Source organism: Anarhichas minor, unplaced genomic scaffold, assembly GCF_050575085.1.
Source record: "Anarhichas minor isolate MPS153535 unplaced genomic scaffold, ASM5057508v1 ptg000137l, whole genome shotgun sequence".
In the NCBI taxonomy this organism is placed as follows: domain Eukaryota; kingdom Metazoa; phylum Chordata; class Actinopteri; order Perciformes; family Anarhichadidae; genus Anarhichas; species Anarhichas minor.
In genome coordinates, this window is record NW_027466583.1 from 356397 (window position 1) to 378223 (window position 21827).

General features: G+C 37.3%; 1 protein-coding gene and 1 long non-coding RNA gene across 2 annotated transcripts in view; one reads left to right on the top strand and one right to left on the bottom strand.

The window, feature by feature from the left end:
• Positions 1 to 21827, bottom strand: part of LOC142943512 (phosphatidylinositol 4,5-bisphosphate 3-kinase catalytic subunit alpha isoform) — a 149376-nt gene that overhangs the window by 95907 nt on the left and 31642 nt on the right. The window lies entirely within an intron of this gene.
• LOC142943515 (uncharacterized) lies at positions 18255 to 19584 on the top strand. The gene is made up of 3 exons (XR_012952079.1): positions 18255 to 18291; positions 18560 to 18591; positions 18888 to 19584. It is a non-coding gene; the product is annotated as an uncharacterized LOC142943515 (long non-coding RNA).

The window sequence follows — 21827 nt, forward strand, 5'->3', positions numbered from 1 at the left end:
TGAAAAGGCTGCAAGGACACAGGTGTTTCTGATCAAGCTCATTAGTGATGTTGATAAACACACAGACTCAGACACACACACACTCCTCTTTCTCTCTCTCTGTATGTCTCTCTCCCTCTATCTCTGTATGTCTCTCTCTCTCTGTGTGTGTCTCTCATACAGTCATTCAGGTCTTACAGCTTTTTACAGGACTCCCCTCCCCCCCCACTCCATTTTAAAATAAAAGCCCCACAGAATGAATTCTAACTGAAATGCTTATGATGAAGCCTGACATTTAATAACCTGCTTGTGTTTATCTAACATTATAAGTCCATCCCCCCCCCCACACCCCATTTCAAAATAAAAGCCCCACAGAGTGAATTCTAACTGGAATGCTTGTGATGAAGCCTGTCATTTAATAACCTCTGTATGTGTGTTTCATACTTTCTGATTCTGTCTCCTCCTCCTCTCTCCCCCACCCAGCCCCACCTGATTCTGTCTCCTCCTCCTCTCTCCCCCACCCAGCCCCACCCTTTCAAAATAAAAGCCCTATGGATTAACTGTATTTAAACGTTAACTAGTACTTATTCTAATGCCAGTAATACTTCTACTACAACTACAACTTCTAGTACTACTACAAATATCACTACTGTTGACATTTTTTAAACCACAGAAACCGTTCAAAAATCAAAATATTCAGCTCTTTCAGGAGAGGGGTGATATGAATTTTCATATTTGTAATCATTAAATTCTTTGAAATATTAAGCTATTTGCAATTTTCTTTTGAATGGGATCTCTATGGAGAAAATCTTCAAATCCTGTTAGCCTTCTTCTCATACTTTCAGATACATATGACTTCATATTTGTAATCTTTCAACTTTTTGAATTATTAAGCTTTTTGCAATTTTTTAAAAATTGGATATCTATTTTCAGCAATGTTTTTGAGATTCATTTCAGCTTTCAGCATTCCAACGCATTTTCAGCAGGAAATGCATTTTCTAGTTGTTGGAATGCTGTTAAGCATTCCAACTATTGTTATCCTGTTTCTTTATTCTTCCTTATTTTATTTTTTTTATAATTATATTTCTTCCGTACGCTTTTTGAAACTCTTCTGCTCCTTCATATTTTAAGCTACAGAAACCGTTCAACTATCAAAATGTTCAGCTCTTTCAGCAGAGGGGTGCTATGACTTTTCATATTTCTAACCTTTAAACTTTATGAATTATTAAGCTTTTTGCAATTTTTTTTTTGAATGGGTTTCAATGGAGAAAATGTTCAAATCCTCTTCAACTTTCAAATCCTTCTACTTCCTCATACTTTCAGCTACAGACACCATTTAAACTTTAAAATGTTGAGAAAACCCTGATCTATTGCTGCATTATTCAGCTTTTTGATATCTTTTATACTTTTTGAACTGCAGCAGTTTAACTTTTATGATTTTTTCAGCCCTTTTCTGCTTTTATAATGGGTGTGTATTGCGCAGCTTAGAGTGCGTGATGTCACCGCTAGAGTGAAGAGCAGCTTGAGATTCTTGTGAAAAAAAGATTTGTCTTTTGCCACTGTGTCCACAATCTTCACTCTTCATGCATAATTTCTGGATGTAGAAGTAGCTAATCTTGTCCTTGTCGTAGACAAATGACTGTGGAATCCCACAGATTTACACATTTGACACAGAAGCCTGTAATTGAGAGGAAAACCAACTTTCTGCTCCATAGAGACCAATGTTAAATTTTGCTTCAAAAACATCTTCCACAGAACACGGTACCCCCATTTCTAAATCGCCAGTTCAGCCACATTTTTTACACTACAGACACAATTTTTACAGGATCTGTTCTTCAACTCATCCTTCCTCTCATTTATTAATATCAGAGCAATAGGAGCTACGGTTATGGGAGTTTTGAGGATTTGTTTGAGAGGTGTTTCCCTGTTTAATCTCCATGAAAAGGCGGCAAGGACACAGGTGTTTCTGATTAAGCTCATTAGTGATGTTGATAAACACACAGACTCACAGACACACACGCACTCCTCTCTCTCTCTCTCTCTCTGTGTCTCTCTCTCTCTCTGTGTCTCTCATGCAGTCATTCAGGTCTTAGAGCTTTTTTACAGGACCCCCCCCCCCCCCCACACACACACACACACCATTTTAAAATAAAAGCCGCACACACATGATTTAGAGATATACGTGATGCAGCTCAGCCAATCAAATATGGGTATTCTGATAAGTTTCCTGATTCGAGTGACATTTACACACACCGCGACACAAGAGGGAGAGACGAGGAAAGACATGGCAGAGCAGGACAATAGTCATGTAAGCTGTAAATGATAAAACATAGGATAATCTCCAAATGAGAAAGATTGCCAGAGAGATCAGAGTCTCACTCACTCACACACCCTCTCTCTCTCTCTCTCTCTCTCTCTCATACAGTCATTCAGGTCTTAGAGATTTTAAGAGGACTCCCCCCCCCCCCACAGACACACACCCCATTTTAAAGTAAAGGCCCCACAAAATTAATTCTAACTTAAATGCTTGTGATGAAGCCTGTCATTTAATAACCTGTTTATGTTTATCTAACATTATGATTATGTCTCCTCCCCCCCCCCGCCCACACCCCATTTCAAAATAAAAGCCCCACAGAGTGAATTCTAACTGAAATGCTTGTGATGAAGCCTGTCATTTAATAACCTGTTTGTGTTAATCTAACAATATGAGTCCATCTCCTCTCCCCTTCTCCCCCCCACACCCCATTTCAAAATAAAAGCCCCACAGAGTGAAATATAACTGAAATGCTTGTGATGAAGCCTGTCATTTAATAACCTCTGTTTATGTGTCAAACATTATGATTATGTCTCCTCTCCCCCCCACCCAGCCCCACCCTTTCAAAATAAAAGCCCCATGGATTAACTGTATGTAAACATTAAGCTCAAAATTAGACTTTTTCAAATACTGCCATTACTATTACTACTACTGTTATATTATATACTACGACCACTACTACAGCTATTACTACTTCTACTTCTACTACTTCTTCTAAATACTAATACTTTTACTACTAATGATACTTCTACTACAACTACAACTTCTACGACTACTATTACAAATATCACTACTGCTACTACTTATTATAATGCTACTAATACTTCTACTACTAATAATACTTCCACTACAACTACAACTTCTAGTACTACTACTACAAATATCACTACTGCTGACATTTTTTAAGCCACAGAAACCATTCGAATATCAAAATGTTCAGCTCTTTCAGGAGAGGGGTGATATGACTTTTCATATTTGTAATCTTTAAATTCTTTGAATTATTAAGCTATTTGCAATTTTCTTTTGAATGGGATCTCTATGGAGAAAATCTTCAAATCCTGTTAAACTTCAACTTTCAAAGCCTTCTTCTTCTCATACTTTCAGCTACATATGAACTTTTTGAATTATTAAGCTTTTTGCAATTTTTTTTTAATTGGATAGCTATTTTCAGCAATGTTTTTGAGATTCACTTCAGCTTTCAGCATTCCAACGCATTTTCAGCAGGAAATGCATTTTCTAGTTAAACTTCTTATATTTCTTCCGCCCGTATTTTGCTACTTAACTCCTTCCACATTTTTTAAGCTACAGAAACCGTTCAAATATCAAAATGTTCAGCTCATTAAGGACACGTGTGCTATGACTTTTCATATTTCTAACCTTTAAACTTCATGAATTATTAAGCTTTTTGCAATTTTTTTTTTGAATGGGTTTCAATGGAGCAAATGTTCAAATCCTCTTCAACTTTCAAATCCTTCTACTTCCTCATACTTTCAGCTACAGACACCATTTCAACTTTCAAATGTTGAGAAAACCCTGATCTATTGCCGCATTATTCAGCTTTTTGATATCTTTTATACTTTTTGAACTGTCCCAGTTTAACTTTTATGATTTTTTCACTCCTTTTCTGACTTTATAATGGGTGTGTATTGCGCAGCTTAGAGTGCGTGATGTCACCGCTAGAGTGAAGAGCAGCTTGAGATTCTTGTGAAAAAAACATTTGTCTTTTGCCACTGTGTCCACAATCTTCACTCTTCATGCATAATTTCTGGATGTAGAAGTAGCTAATCTTGTCCTTGTCGTAGACAAATGACTGTGGAATCCCACAGATTTACACATTTGGCACAGAAGCCTGTAATTGAGAGGAAAACCAACTTTCTGCTCCATAGAGACCAATGTTAAATTTAGCTTCAAAAACATCTTCCACAGAACACGGTACCCCATTTCTAAATCGCCAGTTCAGCCACATTTTTTACACTACAGACACAATTTTTACAGGATCTGTTCTTCAACTCATCCTTCCTCTCATTTATTAATATCGGAGCAATAGGAGCTACGGTTATGGGAGTTTTGAGGATTTGTTTGAGAGGTGTTTCCCTGTTTAATCTCCATGAAAAGGCTGCAAGGACACAGGTGTTTCTGATTAAGCTCATTAGTGATGTTGATAAACACACAGACTCACACACACACGCTCCTCTATCTCTCTCTCTCTATCTCTGTATGTCTCTCTCTCTGTGTGTGTCTCTCATACAGTCATTCAGGTCTTACAGCTTTTTACAGGACTCCCCTCCCCCCACTCCATTTTAAAATAAAAGCCCCACAGAATGAATTCTAACTGAAATGCTTGTGATGAAGCCTGTCATTTAATAACCTCTGTTTATGTGTCAAACATTATGATTATGTCTCCTCTCCCCCTCTCTCCCCCACCCAGCCCCACCCTTTCAAAATAAAAGCCTCATGGATTAACTGTATTTAAACATTAAGCTGAAAATTAGGCTTTTTGTTGACGTAATGAATGCTCTTACTAATACTGCGACAACTACTACTATTGCTGCTAATATTTCTAGTATTACTACTACAACTACTACTTCAACTTTTGCTGTTGCTACTATTACTACTACTGCTATTGCTGCTACCATCGATATTATTACTACCACTACTATTACTTGTACTACAACTGCTATTCATGCTACTACCAGTACTAATATTACTACAGCTATTAGTACGACTGCTACTAGTACTACTACTACTGCTATTACTGCTACTTCAAATACTGCATTTACTGTTACTACTGCTACTACTGTTATATTAAATACTACGACCACTACTACAGCTATTACTATGACTACTGATACTACTACTTCTACTACTTCTTATAATTACTAATACTTCTATACTAATGATACTTCTACTACAACTACAACTTCTACTAATACTACTCCTACAAATATCACTACTGCTACTACTAGTACTTATTCTAATGCCAGTAATACTTCTACTACTAATAATACTTCTACTACAACTACAACTTCTACTAATACTACTCCTATAAATATCACTACTGCTATTACTAGTACTTATTCTAATGCCAGTAATACTTCTACTACTAATAATACTTCTACTACAACTACAACTTCTACTAATACTACTCCTATAAATATCACTACTGCTATTACTAGTACTTATTCTAATGCCAGTAATACTTCTACTACTAATAATACTTCTACTACAACTACAACTTCTAGTACTACTACAAATATCACTACTGTTGACATTTTTTAAGCCACAGAAACCGTTCGAATATCAAAATGTTCAGCTCTTTCAGGAGAGGGGTGATATGACTTTTCATATTTGTAATCTTTAAATTCTTTGAAATATTAAGCTATTTGCAATTTTCTTTTGAATGGGATCTCTATGGAGAAAATCTTCAAATCCTGTTAAACTTCTTCAACTTTCAAAGCCTTCTTCTCATACTTTCAGCTACATATGACTTCATATTTGTAATATTTCAACTTTTTGAATTATTAAGCTTTTTGCAATTTTTTTTAAATTGGATATCTATTTTCAGCAATGTTTTTGAGATTCATTTCAGCTTTCAGCATTCCAACGCATTTTCAGCAGGAAATGCATTTTCTAGTTAAACTTCTTATATTTCTTCCGCCCGTATTTTGCTACTTAACTCCTTCCACATTTTTTAAGCTACAGAAACCATTCAACTATCAAAATGTTCAGCTCATTAAGGACACGTGTGCTATGACTTTTCATATTTCTAAACTTTAAACTTCATGAATTATTAAGCTTTTTGCATTTTTTTTTTGAATGGGTTTCTATGGAGAAAATGTTCAAATCCTCTTCAACTTTCAAATCCTTCTACTTCCTCATACTTTCAGCTACAGACACCATTTCAACTTTCAAATGTTGAGAAAACCCTGATCTATTGCCGCATTATTCAGCTTTTTGATATCTTTTATACTTTTTGAACTGTCCCATTTTAACTTTTATGATTTTTTCACTCCTTTTCTGACTTTATAATGGGTGTGTATTGCGCAGCTTAGAGTGCGTGATGTCACCGCTAGAGTGAAGAGCAGCTTGAGATTCTTGTGAAAAAAACATTTGTCTTTTGCCACTGTGTCCACAATCTTCACTCTTCATGCATAATTTCTGGATGTAGAAGTAGCTAATCTTGTCCTTGTCGTAGACAAATGACTGTGGAATCCCACAGATTTACACATTTGACACAGAAGCCTGTAATTGAGAGGAAAACCAACTTTCTGCTCCATAGAGACCAATGTTAAATTTTGCTTCAAAAACATCTTCCACAGAACACGGGACCCCATTTCTAGATCGCCAGTTCAGCCATATTTTTTACACTACAGACACAATTTTTACAGGATCTGTTCTTCAACTCTTCCTTCCTCTCATTTATTAATATCGGAGCAATAGAAGCTACGGTTATGGGAGTTTTGAGGATTTGTTTGAGAGGTGTTTCCCTATTTAATCTCCATGAAAAGGCTGCAAGGACACAGGTGTTTCTGATTAAGCTCATTAGTGATGTTGATAAACACACAGACTCAGACACACACACTCCTCTCTCTCCCTCTATCTCTGTATGTCTCTCTCTCTGTATCTCTCATACAGTCATTCAGGTCTTACAGCTTTTTACAGGACTCCCCTCCCCCCACTCCATTTTAAAATAAAAGCCCCACAGAGTGAATTCTAACTGGAATGCTTGTGATGAAGCCTGTCATTTAATAACCTCTGTATGTGTGTTTCATACTTTCTGATTCTGTCTCCTCCTCCTCTCTCCCCCACCCAGCCCCACCCTTTCAAAATAAAAGCCTCATGGATTAACTGTATGTAAACATTAAGCTCAAAATTAGACTTTTTCAAATACTGCCATTACTATTACTACTACTACTGTTATATTATATACTACGACCACTACTACAGCTATTACTACTACTACTTCTACTACTTCTTCTAAATACTAATACTTCTACTACTAATGATACTTCTACTACAACTACAACTTCTACGACTACTATTACAAATATCACTACTGCTACTACTTATTATAATGCTACTAATACTTCTACTACTAATAATACTTCTACTACAACTACAACTTCTAGTACTACTTCTACAAATATCACTACTGCTGACATTTTTTAAGCCACAGAAACCATTCGAATATCAAAATGTTCAGCTCTTTCAGGAGAGGGGTGATATGACTTTTCATATTTGTAATCTTTAAATTCTTTGAATTATTAAGCTATTTGCAATTTTCTTTTGAATGGGATCTCTATGGAGAAAATCTTCAAATCCTGTTAAACTTCTTCAACTTTCAAAGCCTTCTTCTTCTCATACTTTCAGCTACATATGACTTCATATTTGTAATCTTTCAACTTTTTGAATTATTAAGCTTTTTGCAATTTTTTTTAAATTGGATATCTATTTTCAGCAATGTTTTTGAGATTCATTTCAGCTTTCAGCATTCCAACGCATTTTCAGCAGGAAATGCATTTTCTAGTTCTTCTTTTTATTATATTTCTTCCGTCCCACCTCTTCTGCTCCTTCATATTTTAAGCTACAGAAACCGTTCAACTATCAAAATGTTCAGCTCTTTAATGACATTTATGCTATGACTTTTCATATTTCTATCTCTTATGCTTTATGAATTATTAAGCTTTTTGCAATTTTTATTTTGAATGGGATTTCAATGGAGAAAAAGTTCAAATCCTCTTAAACTTCTTCAACTTTCAAATCCTTCAACTTCCTCATATTTTCAGCTACAGACACCATTTCAACTTTAAAATGTTGAGAAAACCCTGATCTATTGCCACATAATTCAGCATTTTAATATCTTTTACACTTTTTGAACTGCAGCAATTTAACTTTTATGATTTTTTCAGCCCTTTTCTGCTTTTATAATGGGTGTGTATTGCGCAGCTTAGAGTGCGTGATGTCACCGCTAGAGTGAAGAGCAGCTTGAGATTCTTGTGAAAAAAACATTTGTATTTTGCCACTGTGTCCACAATCTTTACTCTTCATGCATCATTTCTGGATGTAGAAGTAGCTAATCGTGTCCTTGTCGTAGACAAATGACTGTGGAATCCCACAGATTTACACATTTGGCACAGAAGCCTGTAATTGAGAGGAAAACCAACTTTCTGCTCCATAGAGACCAATGTTAAATTTTGCTTCAAAAACATCTTCCACAGAACACGGTACCCCATTTCTAAATCGCCAGTTCAGCCACATTTTTTACACTACAGACACAATTTTTACAGGATCTGTTCTTCAACTCATCCTTCCTCTCATTTATTAATATCGGAGCAATAGGAGCTACGGTTATGGGAGTTTTGAGGATTTGTTTGAGAGGTGTTTCCCTGTTTAATCTCTATGAAAAGGCTGCAAGGACACAGGTGTTTCTGATTAAGCTCATTAGTGATGTTGATAAACACACAGACTCACAGACACACACACACTCCTCTCTCTCTATCTCTCTGTGTCTCTCTCTCTCCCTCTCTCTCTGTGTGTCTCTCTCATACAGTCATTCAGGTTCTTAGAGATCTTTAGAGGATCCCCCCCCCCCACACACACACCCCATTTTAAAATAAAAGCCCCACAGAATGAATTCTAACTGAAATGCTTATGATGAAGCCTGACATTTAATAACCTGTTCATGTTTATCTAACATTATGAGTCCATCTCCTCTCCCCTTCTCCCCCCCCCCCACACCCCATTTCAAAATAAAAGCCCCACAGAATGAATTCTAACTGAAATACTTATGATGAAGCCTGACATTTAATAACCTGTTCATGTTTATCTAACATTATGAGTCCATCTCCTCTCCCCTTCTCCCCCCCACTCCCCATTTCAAAATAAAAGCCCCACAGAGTGAAATATAACTGAAATGCTTGTGATGAAGCCTGTCATTTAATAACCTCTGTTTATGTGTCAAACATTATGATTATGTCTCCTCTCCCCCCCACCCAGCCACACCCTTTCAAAATAAAAGCCCCATGGATTAACTGTATGTAAACATTAAGCTCAAAATTTGACTTTTTCAAATACTGCCATTACTATTACTACTGTTATATTATATACTACGACCACTACTACAGCTATTACTACTACTACTTCTACTACTTCTTCTAAATACTAATACTTCTACTACAACTACAACTTCTACTACTACTATTACAAATATCACTACTGCTACTACTTATTATAATGCTACTAATACTTCTACTACTAATAATACTTCTACTACAACTTCTAGTACTACTACTACAAATATCACTACTGCTGACATTTTTTAAGCCACAGAAACCATTCGAATATCAAAATGTTCAGCTCTTTCAGGAGAGGGGTGATATGACTTTTCATATTTGTAATCTTTAAATTCTTTGAATTATTAAGCTATTTGCAATTTTCTTTTGAATGGGATCTCTATGGAGAAAATCTTCAAATCCTGTTAAACTTCTTCAACTTTCAAAGCCTTCTTCTTCTCATACTTTCAGCTACATATGACTTCATATTTGTAATCTTTCAACTTTTTGAATCATTAAGCTTTTTGCAATTTTTTTAAAATTGGATATCTATTTTCAGCAATGTTTTTGAGATTCATTTCAGCTTTCAGCATTCCAACGCATTTTCAGCAGGAAATGCATTTTCTAGTTTTTATAATAATTATATTTCTTCCGTACGCTTTTTGAAACTCTTCTGCTCCTTCATATTTTAAGCTACAGAAACCGTTCAACTATCAAAATGTTCAGCTCTTTCAGCAGAGGGGTGCTATGACTTTTCATATTTCTAACCTTTAAACTTTATGAATTATTAAGCTTTTTGCATTTTTTTTTTTGAATGGGTTTCTATGGAGAAAATGTTCAAATTCTCTTCAACTTTCAAATCCTTCTACTTCCTCATACTTTCAGCTACAGACACCATTTCAACTTTAAAATGTTGAGAAAACCCTGATCTATTGCTGCATTATTCAGCTTTTTGATATCTTTTATACTTTTTGAACTGCAGCAGTTTAACTTTTATGATTTTTTCAGCCCTTTTCTGCTTTTATAATGGGTGTGTATTGCGCAGCTTAGAGTGCGTGATGTCACCGCTAGAGTGAAGAGCAGCTTGAGATTCTTGTGAAAAAAACATTTGTCTTTTGCCACTGTGTCCACAATCTTCACTCTTCATGCATAATTTCTGGATGTAGAAGTAGCTAATCTTGTCCTTGTCGTAGACAAATGACTGTGGAATCCCACAGATTTACACATTTGACACAGAAGCCTGTAATTGAGAGGAAAACCAACTTTCTGCTCCATAGAGACCAATGTTAAATTTTGCTTCAAAAACATCTTCCACAGAACACGGTACCCCATTTCTAAATCGCCAGTTCAGCCACATTTTTTACACTACAGACACAATTTTTACAGGATCTGTTCTTCAACTCATCCTTCCTCTCATTTATTAATATCGGAGCAATAGGAGCTACGGTTATGGGAGTTTTGAGGATTTGTTTGAGAGGTGTTTCCCTGTTTAATCTCCATGAAAAGGCTGCAAGGACACAGGTGTTTCTGATTAAGCTCATTAGTGATGTTGATAAACACAGACTCACAGACACACACGCGCTCCTCTCTCTCTCTCTCTCTCTCTGTGTCTCTCTCTCATACAGTCATTCAGGTTTAAGAGATTTTAAGAGGACTCCCCCCCTCGCTCCCCCCACACACACCCCATTTTAAAATAAAAGCCCCCTTGAGTAATTCAATGTTGACTGGGAGCTCGGAATGACGCATACAAATGATATTCTACAAGATTTTATTCGAGCACATCATGATAACGTTAACCGTCGCCTAATACCCATTTTTACTATTTGGATCTTGAACGCACCACAATTTAAATGAATGGAACCTGGTTCATTCGCTCATTTATAAGCAGGACTATGCCACGGAACTCTAGAGTCAGCAGAAGAAACGGTCACTGTCATTAATCTGAACAGCATGAACAGAATTCGTTCTGCCCCAAGCTGCGCGTCCTCGTCAGGAGAAGTCTCTACAGGCGCGCGCGAGCGCCAGCGCCAGCGCGAGCACTACTCCTCCAAGACCCGTTTGTAGGAGAACTTTGGCGGAGAAACTGCAGTTAAAGCTGATATCAGATCAGCCTGACCTCACAATCAGACAGCAGACTAGCGGGAAATGGAAGCAGTACATGCGAAGCTTCTCTAGCTGTACACCAGACAGGTTTGGCTAGCTGGATGACGTCATGCTAATAACTTATTTAGCTTTTTAAAACAACGGGGACAGATCCAGCACGAACAGTTAGGGAGTGAGAGACATGAAGCACCTGTCTGAGAATGGATATATAGTTATAAATAAATAATTGTGTGTGTGTGTGTGTGTGTGTGTGTGTTTTATAATAGTGAATATTATTATAAGATATATATAGTATTATATTATACTGAATTGCTTGTAAGGGTGACCAAAATAAGATGTCCTTACGTGTTCATCAAAATGTTATTTACTGGGTTTTTTTTTAACTGCAAAGTAATGCGTGTAAAGTGATGCCTTAATGTTTTTTGCATTAAATCATTCTGGGATGTTTGCTGAAATTGATTGAATGTGGCACAGCCCTACCTAGGACATGTTCCACCAGCCGCCACTGTCTGTAAGTATAAATAAAAGGCTGACAGAGAGACAGAGGGAGGGACACAGAGATAGGGATACACAGAGAGCGAGAGAGTGAAGGGGGGTGGAGTGAGAGAGTGAGTCAGTGTCAGTGAGGGAGAGAAAGAGGGAGAAAGACAGATGGACTGAGTAAGTCAGTGGGATAGGGAGGGAGACAGACAGACAGACAGACAGAGAGAGAGAGAGAAAAAACAGAGAGAGACAGACAGAGAGCCAGGGGGAGAGAAGGAGAGACAGAACAGTCTTTGGCTGAATATTTCCAAGTGATGTGTGTGTGTGTGTGTGTTTATCAACACTAATAGCTCCTGCACCTGTGTGTCTGTAGCCTTTACATTGAGTCAAAACTGTGAAAAAACGGTCAAACAAATCCTCAAAGAGAGAGAGAGACAAAGAGCCAATCACAGTAAGATTTGTATATCTCTGCCCTCTGGTTGCTATGTCCAACGTTGTGGACTGCAGACACAAAAAACAAGAACAAATATATAATAAAATAAAGGACTAAATATGAATTAATAATCTATTAAATACACATTTTAAATATGGAAACTGAAAAGAAAGAAGAAAAAAATTTGAAAAAAAGCTGTAATAACAAAGTAATATGAGAACGGAGCTTGCGACAATCTGACAGCGGATCAATAGCTCCAGTGGCGGGAAGACGTTAGTGCTGTCCATCCGAAATTACTGAGAGGTACGTTCCGTTTTTGTTATCACAATTTGTGTTGTATTATAACTGTTATATTACTAATTTCTAATTATGGTATGAAAAGCTGGTATTTATGAGGTCCCACTATCTTTATGTTTAAAAAAAGCCTTACTATTTTAAAAACCTTCTTGGCTGACTTAGCAAACTTGGTCAAATGAATTAAGCTATAAGTGAAATGACTGAAAGTAGGTTTATAAAATAACCTATAAGAGTTTAAAAGTGTTGTGAGGAGTTATTTTAATTTGAGGGTTGCCGTAGCAAAGGGGCAACTGCCGCCTCTGGTCGATGGGGGAAACAATAAAGAGAGTAGCCGTGGGCCAAGATGTCTGGTCTCCCGACTCCAGTGATTACTATTTGATAAGTGCCCTCATATATGAACCCAAGACGCTCGGTCACATTCACATTCAGGCCTCCAGAAAAGAGGCGGGAGTTGCTCCTTCGCTCCGGCAAACCTCAAGGGACATATCTTCAACACCAGAACGACAAACATGAGACAGTACATAGAGAAGGCAAAAAGCGGTTTAACGTTCGTTCAGGGCCACCATAAAACAGTATAGTCATCAAAAAATGTATAGCCTAAAATTAACAAACAATGAATAGGCTAGACAGACCTATTAAATAATGAATACATCTTATAGAAAATAAAGAAATGTCCATACATCGAAGGCTTTCTGTAACTTTGTCTATGTATTTTTATTCATTTCAGAATGGCATTACGCAAGATACTGTCGACCAAACCTGATGGTCCCTACGCCAAGCCACCGCCACTCCACATATGTGTTGTGGCATTAAAGGACCAGCCCAGGGTGCTGAGCTGGGAGTTTAGCACAGGCAAGGCCAAAGCGGCATCATCAAAAAACAATGCAGTCATGGTCGTCTCCGACGGCCAGTCTTGTGCTAAAGTGACTCTCTACGAGGAGTTCAGCACAAAAGTGAAGGAGGGGGGGTCGTATGTCATGCGAGGCTACAATGTAAGGGGACAATCGCCCCCTTACTTTTTAAATATAACCAGGGACACTGTCTTCTTTCGAAGCAGTGCCCTTAGCGTTCCAGATGAGCTGGTAAAACAGGCTGAGGCGCTCTTGTATCCTCCCTCGCCTCTGAACCCCCTCAGCGCCTGCAGGGAGTCCTTGGGTCTTGTCACGGTGGAGGCGGAGGTTGTCGAGGTACGTCATTTTCTGTCTGACAGGACCGCGATGTGGAAACAAATAGTCTATTGCTGTAAAATAAAAAGTTTAAGATGCCTTGACTTTTGGTATAAAATGTGAAAACTAACAAACGAATCCACTGTGTTCAGGTGTCTGCTGTGAAAGAGGTGGTGGTGGCGAGGGACACGGTCCCTCTGCTCACGATTACAATAAAGCAGGTAAGCTATTAAGTAACGGTCCATGGGTTACCTTGCATATTGCCAGCACAATAAAATACTAATATATTTACAGGAGGAAACAAAGGTGCCCGTGTGCTTGTGGAGGGAGGTGGCCATGAGTGACATTGCCATTGGCACGAAAGTCAAAATATCCCATCTGCGAGGGTCGGATGGCGCATATGGGTTCCGACTGCAGTCCACTATATGCTCAAAGATTGAAGTATGCTTACTTGGCTTTTGCTGCTTTTTTCTTCTGTTACCGCTAAATGTATCTATTTTTTATTTTTTCTCTTTTGGAAAGCAGTGGATGCGGATTTTAGAAGTGCCCTGTCAAAATATACAGAAACATAATGATGATGACAATTATGATAATTTATCAATTTAACAATACAATACAATACAAATAATTTACAAAGCAAGTGGCTGCACCAGTATGGGCAAATACGTATGCAGTTATATTGAATCCTTTTAACAATATGGTACCTGTCCTTCCTCAGTTGCTAACATCAACGGCTGTTCGGGTGGTCGGGGCCATGGGGGTCGTCGACGTGGAGGGATCTCCTGGAGTTTTGCAGCTGCTGCTTGAGGACAATACCACCCTCAAAATTCGGGAGGAGAAGTGGGGCCGATAGAGGCATGAATGCTGAGTCCACCCATAATGGTAGAGATCACGGTGGTGGGGGACTACATCGAAAAAATTGAACCTGTTTAGATTGAACTTCTTTATTATTAATGTTATTCATTAAAATGTTCATGTTGTTATTTAATTAGTTCTAATTAGTTCATGTGTTTATTTATTAGTTCTGTGTTATATTATATTAAAATGTTTTTAGAATGAAGGCAATTATTTGATATTAGTTATTGTCATTAGTTCATATTGTGATTCGTCTGTTCTGTTGTTAATAAATGTTTGTGTGAAAATTGTCAGCTTTGCCTGTTGAAGACTTATTAGCCACGAATAAGGCTATTATTAGATTGCTGTAGCCTATGTTAATTATTGATATGGACTTGTATTCATACATACAGATTAGTACTTACTCTTTATGCATTTTAATATTAATTTGGGTGAAGTCATTTACCGCAAAAGTAAAGTGTTCTTTGTAGGTTATATTCTAATTGTAGCGTGCCTATACAAGCTGTTCCCGCTATACACACAAATGATTTTCCGGAATCCGCCACTTTAAGAGGGCGCAGAAAACTCAGAACCATGACACAATGTCAAACAGCAGTGAGTAGCCAGACATCAACCAACGCTGAGGACGAGGTCATCACACCTCGAACCCCAGTTATTTTGTAAAAATCAATAAATCAATAAATAGGCGATTGATCAGCATAGGCTACTTCTTCCAGATATCAAATTATGCTGATTAATTAAGTATTAGTATACAGCAACAATACATCATCATTATAACATCAATACCAGGTTTGCTGACTCATGCAGTTGTCTGATCCGGTACGTGAAAAATGAATGTGATAGTTATAGGGGCTGCCATACAGTAAAAATAAATCAACAGATCGGCATCAATGCGCTGTAGTTACCGCTCCCTCCGTTGAAATCGACAACGTCAACTGTTAACGTCAGCAGCCGGTTGGCACCACAGTCCTGCTTGACTAAATAACGCATCTAACAGCATAACAACATTTGGAACATAAATGTAGATTGTTATATATATTTTTTGTATACCAATTAATAAACACCGGAATTTTACCTCACATTCACACGGCTACGGTTTCAATAAAAGGGTTTTCTGCAGTACAGTTTAATGCTTTTTATCTGAAAAGAAAGTGAAGCTGTTGGACAAAGGTAGTGCAGTAAAAGTACAATATTTTCCTCTCAGCTGTGTGTTAATGAATCTAGGGCCTAAAACAATATAAGGTTTGACTCGAGAAACAGTTAAAAAAATTGAAAGAATTCCCCAAATTCTTCTAAAAGATAATCCACCTCAAACTGCTGGGTCAAGCAGAAGCAGTGATTAGGTGAGTATTATACATTATAAACCCAGAGCGAAAGTACATAGATTCAACTGTGATAATTCAAAGTAATCTTGCTTTATAGTTAAAGAGCACGTTTTTATATTTTGATGTGTACGTTTTGTGTGAAAAGTAAAAGACATGATGTATACATTTTTTATTTGACACTTGAGTTTCCGAGTACCCTTAAACGCCTCATCTTATCCTCACTACGGAATAAGCCATACCTTCTAGATCGTTCCCTTGACCCGTGACTGGTAAGTAGCTGAGTTTATTTTTCAATTCTCAACGTGAAAAATGAAGCTTTCACATTATACAATGACATTACAAGTGGTTTCTAACTCAAACAGGGTTCAAACTTAACAAGAAGAGCAAACATTTTCCCGGTGAACCAAAGTAAAACTTTGTGTTAGCTTGCTAATATGAGCGAAGTGCTAACGCTAGCATAGCTGCTAACGTTTGTCATACAGAGAGGCGAAGTCCGGTTCTTTCCGGTTGACAACGGCACCTATACTCTCGCTTTGCGCGTAGCGTTAGCTTGTAGCATGAATGGAGCTGTATATACTCTCTGTGCTGTGTGCTGCATTATTCTCAGAAACGTCAAGAGGGTGAACAAACAAAATGAACCGTGAAGAATTAAAAAGACAAGTGTAACTCATAGATATGCTCATAGACTTTAGGTGTAACAAAAACGCCATAAACCAACCTCCAGAATGAAGAGGAGGCTTTGTAGTGATCTGTAAACTCATATCTTATATTCATGGACTACTTTATTACCTTTATATAAACCCTGTAAAGAAAGAAGTCAAGTACGTGAGCGGCCGCGATTACGGAATTTTCCGAATGAATTACACATATGTTTGTGAATTTAAAAGATTAATTTGTAAGTCAAGAATATAGCATTTCCAAACTGTTGAAGTGTAAGACTGTACTTGCATGACCAAGTTCTCTGCTTCCCGGCTGATAACAACAGTAGCAGGATAAAACACATCATGTAAGATAAGGTACATGTGTGGATGGATATAGCTACATTAGCTTGCTAGCCAAGGTAACGGCAGTGCGGCTGACGTGCATGGTGCTAGACCAGAGATTTAGTTCACCGATCGGTTTCACACAAAGCAAAATGATACGACAAATGTATGACAATCTGAGACTTTCTTGACTTGCAAAATAAATATTAAATTTACAAACATATGTGTAATTCATGGCACAGTTCAAACTGGATGAAATAAACATTTATCTCTCGCCGTTAGCTGCTATATATAGTATTTATAAAGTAAAGTCCCACAGGACACCCGAAAGAGATCATCTTCATCTCTCTATTAACTGACAAACCAGTAAGTTAATTAACGGGTTATTTTTAATATAAAACAAGTAATTTTCACCAACTTGACTAACTCTCCTGACAACAATATGAAGCAGTAATGTTTGCTGTGGTAAAGTTACAGTCAGAGTGTTTTATAACTGTTCATGTTAGTTTAACCTGCAGCTAAAGCTTTTCAATTATCATTCATTCAGGCCACTTTATGTCTCAATGTGTAAATCTGTAACCAAAAGTGACCAATAGACACATGCCAAGCACACTTGATTATACACAAGCTTTGTGAGCTTGAATTAGACCTTGATGTACAAATAACCTTTGTTCATATAATGCTGATAGTATCATTCTGTAGTAATCATTACTATAATGCAGGCCCTATAGGAACATGACTTTATATATTCAGTATACAGAGACACAAGATAATCCATTATTAGTCCCACATAGAGCTGAGATGGAGCTGTCATTTGTTGTGGGTGTTCTGTAGTTCTGCTAGTTTTAACCCTTTATTGCTCATACACATGGAAGACAATAATATTGTTTCCTCTCTTAGGCAAAGAGAGAATTGATCTACATCTGCGCTTTGGCTGGTAAGTAGGGAAATACTGTAACTGAAATTGACAATAGAACACATAACTTGATGTGTTTAACTGTTAAGTATCTTAGACCTTTTCCTTTTGTTTACATTCATACCAGATTCATTTATTTTGTGTGATTTATTTCTCTCTACAACAACTTAAAGATATATATATTGAAGACTAACATAAGTTCCTGGGACATTCTAGATCTTGAATGAGACTTTGATTATTAACAAGGAAATAAAATGAGCTGTAAGGTTGGTTTTCTGAAATTAAACCAAAAATATCTCTCTCACCCTCCCTCTCCTCCTTCTATCCCCCTCCTTTCCGTCTCTGATTGCAGACCATCACTGTGACTCCTTGCCATCTCTGAAGTGTAAGTTCACACACATGAATTATGATTTTGTTATTACTAAACTAATATTACATTGGTTTACAGTTAAGAATGACTTCCCATCCAAATGTAGCCTCAACAGGAATTACATCCATTCATTACGTACTCAACACTAAATGACCCACCCTGAATAACAGTTTGATCTAGATTGAAATGAGATGTGACGCACTGGTTTTCTGACAGGAAAGTAAACATCATTTCTTTCTCTCTCCACTTCTTCTGGCCTCCTCCTTCCTGTCTCTAACTGTAGATCAGAGTTGGTGTCTCCGTGGTGACTTGACAGTAAGTTCACATATGAATCAACACTTTTACTTAAAACACTTAATACTGCAGGTTTTTAAACACACTGTAGTGAAGTTGTAGTTAGTGAAAATGTGAGACTTCTAAACCAGCCATACTTCATATCATTTCATGATATTTCACATAAATCGGTGCAGTATTACCTGTTACACTGTCATGATGTGTTTACATTCTGTTCATGTGAGCAGACACTTCACTGATCTTTTAGCTTAGAGTAGAAGTTACTTACTTTGTTATTCAGACTGCTGTCTAATGTGTGTCTTTATTGTGTCTTACAGGTGTCCTGCTGTCTCCCCTCTCCTCTATCATATTGGCTCTCTGTCTTTCCTATAACTTGTATCAACTCTGTCTAAACATTGGTTCCTCTATCTTTCCTGTCAATCTACCGCTCTGTCTTTGATATTGGAATTCATTCTTTGTATCCCTCTTCTATCCCACTCTGATCTATATTTGGCTCTCTATGGTTCTCTATGGTTAAACTCTATGGTTCTCTATGGTGAAACTCTCTATGGTACAAGTCTCTATGGTTGACCGATTGTTGGTCTCAGGTGTATGGTTACCTGGTCTATCTTTCTCAATGGAATCTCCTCTCTCATGCTCTCTCTCTCTCTCTCTCTCTCTAAGTAGACAAACATTTAGAATTCACTATTTGTAAGAAAAGGACATCTCCAATTAGTAATTGAAACTGGTCCAAAACTGGTTTAACATAACATTGAAAAAAAAAAAAACATACAAATTATTATTATACATTAGAGAAGTTTGTTTTGGTAACAGATATTTCACACTTCACATTGTTGTTTACTTGACTAGTCTACATACGAGTAAAAGTAATACCACTACATACATTATATTCATTATTATTTGATTAAAAAAAAAATAAAAAATTCATATAAACATCCATTGTTTGAATCATTCAGTGTGTATAAGTGTTTTGTTGTTTAACCTGTTCCTACTGAAATAAAATACAGACATCTATTCGGAGGAACTGCATTTATTTGGAGCGGCTGTTTCCTGTCTGCAGACCCAACGTTCTTCAGAAGCATTCATCTGTCATCTCACTGCCACGACAACTGTTCCTGATTCTGAATATAAACTATAGTGTAGTGTAGTAGTATTAAGTTATTCTCTGCTGGTAAGTGCAAACAGTTTAGGATCAGAACAGATCATAGCTGATATTTATTACTGGTTGTGTGTTGGACATTTCAATTGTGTGTTTTGGGTGTAATTTCAATATTTACATATTACATAAAGCTTTGAAATTAACAGAATTTATTCTTTGTAGTGTGTCAGCCTTAAATTGTTAATACATTCTGGTGCTTACACTATTAATACTGTTACCTTAGTAAGTAGCTATAATTTGAGGTATTTTGAAATCTGACCGAAGTCTTTACAGTTTAAATTAACCAGTTCAAGTGTATTGTATTACTACATTTGAGATTTAGGTGGCTTCAATCAAACAGTATTGGAAGTAGCATAATTTGTCTTCGGTTGTGTGTCAGTGTTAAACTTCAGTTTTTACATTTGATATATATTTCCACAGATTTGTCAAGGTTTCTTTGAGAAGTATCTTTAACATTCAATACAATCTGTTCCTTTAGTACACAGTCCCTTATTCACGTATACAGACCAAGTAAACACCTGATCACACTATTTCAATCAGTGTGTAGAAGTGCTTTGTTATTTAAACCTTCATTTACTGTAATTAGTCAAACAACTGGATTTTTTTGATTTTGGGTTTTAGATATAAACCTAAATATATTAACCTTAATAATATATTAAGACTAAGGAATAGAATTAAGGTTACTGTCACTGAATTTGACATTAAAATCATTTGTATCACTAACTAAAATATACAAATACCATATTATCTCAGTAAAGTAAAATTGGAGCATTAATATTGATCTCTTTATATTGTTAAATTTGACCTCACCTTTATACAGACCTGGCTAGAATTTTCTGGATCAACATTTGCTTGGATACTGTGAAGTCTCTTCTTTTGGTGTATGATTATAAATTGAATAGTTTTGAAGCATTTAACCCCGAACTTATTGAGTTATCATTCCTAAGTGCTTTTGATCAGATCCTGCTTCATTATAGTAATATTTTACCATTAATATTGTTTAATATCTTGGTTTTGTACAATAAAAGTAAAACAATAGCATTTGTGGTTTTGAAACAACAACAATGCCAAGGAAGGGTAAGAGGTCACAAGCTCAGAGGCTGCGCTGGCAGAGGTTCAATGACTGTGCAACAACGACTGAAGAAGCAGAATGTGGTGGTCCTCAGAGCAGTGGAAAAGTAAAGATGTCTGCAGCGTCTCATGCTGGAAGTGTGGAACAGGGAGGTCAGCCTGATGCTTCATGTGTACCAGAGGTTTCTTATGCAGACGTAAAGAGAGGACAACACAGTGACGCTGCATGTGAGGCAGGGCCTTCTAAAGTCAACCAGGAAAACTCCAGAGGTCAAAGTGATGTGTCGCATGTACCAAAGGTATCATATGCAGATATTGTAAAGAGAGGACAACACAGTGATGAGTCATGCGAGGCAGGGCCTTCTAATGTGAAGCAGGTAAACCACAGAGGTCAAGGTTATGCGTCATGTGTACCACAGGCATCTGCAGCAGGACCTTCTCATGCAGACTTTGTAAACCTGGGAGATGAACAACATGTCCGTGCATCCCGCAGCCAGGCTTCTGTTAAATACGGCAGAACCAGAAATCAGCAGTGTACCTGTAACTCACTAACCTTTCTTGCATTCCTTCATGAGAATGAAAACATCACCAAAGCAGACCTCAACCTTGTGTTGGATAAAGGTAACACGATGTATAGAGAGACCAGGAAAAGGGTCGTGGATCACATCTATCTGACTACCGATGAGCTCCCTGATGAAGTTCCTGCACGCAGGTTGACACATTATGTGGACATGACACAACTTTCTAGGTACGGCACATTAGGAGAACCTTTACCTGGAGCAGTCGATAGCTTTCTGGACCTGGAGTCAGGACTGAGCTGCTTGTTATCAGATGTGAAGTACGCTTTGCTGTTGATGAGACTGTTGTGTATTGCAGTATTCAGAACCAGGTCAGGCAGATATGGTTTCTTTGACCCACACTCCAGAACAGCCAGAGGTTTGCCCCCTTCACGTACTCCTGGTACCGCTGTCATGGTGACATTCACACGTCTCAGTGATATGATTGACAGGCTCAAGAAGTCCTACAG